A 618-nucleotide genomic window follows, 5' to 3' on the forward strand; every position below is an offset into this window, starting at 1 on the left:
TATATATATAGCACATGCCTGCAAGCACCACAATACAAGGTTGGGTGAAACGATCTGCTTTTATATCCTAATTGGAATGTCTTCTGCTTCTGCGAAGCCATTGAAAACCTGTAGATCGCTTCTACGCTCTCTGATTATATTTCACACAAGCCGGTTCGATTTTATTTCGGAAGTGACACGAGTATACGACATTAATAAGCCGCAACTACTAAGAAATATATATCGTTGCTCCTGTGGTCACTACTGGGGTGGTTTCATTTTGCTAGAATCTGAAGTATATTGTGCTTTTTAAAACTATTCGTCCTCGAAAAGATATTTCTCAGAAGAACCCTCAACGGTTTCTGGCGTCTAAAACACTCACACGCTATGTCGTTTTGATAGTTTTGACAGTAGAGGTCCTTCTACTGCAAAATTCGAACTTATCATGTGTGTATATGTGTTTGTATGTTCATTGTATGTATGTATGTATATATATATATATATATATATATATATATAAAGTGTAGTATATTGCCACTTAAGTGTGGCTGACCCCTAGGGGTGGATGTTACTGTTGCTTTTAGCCCCAGGAGGACATCTCCTCTGGGGCTAAAAGCAACAGTAACATCCACCCCTAGG

The sequence above is a fragment of the Octopus bimaculoides genome, chromosome 6, assembly GCF_001194135.2.
Source record: "Octopus bimaculoides isolate UCB-OBI-ISO-001 chromosome 6, ASM119413v2, whole genome shotgun sequence".
NCBI lineage: Eukaryota > Metazoa > Mollusca > Cephalopoda > Octopoda > Octopodidae > Octopus > Octopus bimaculoides.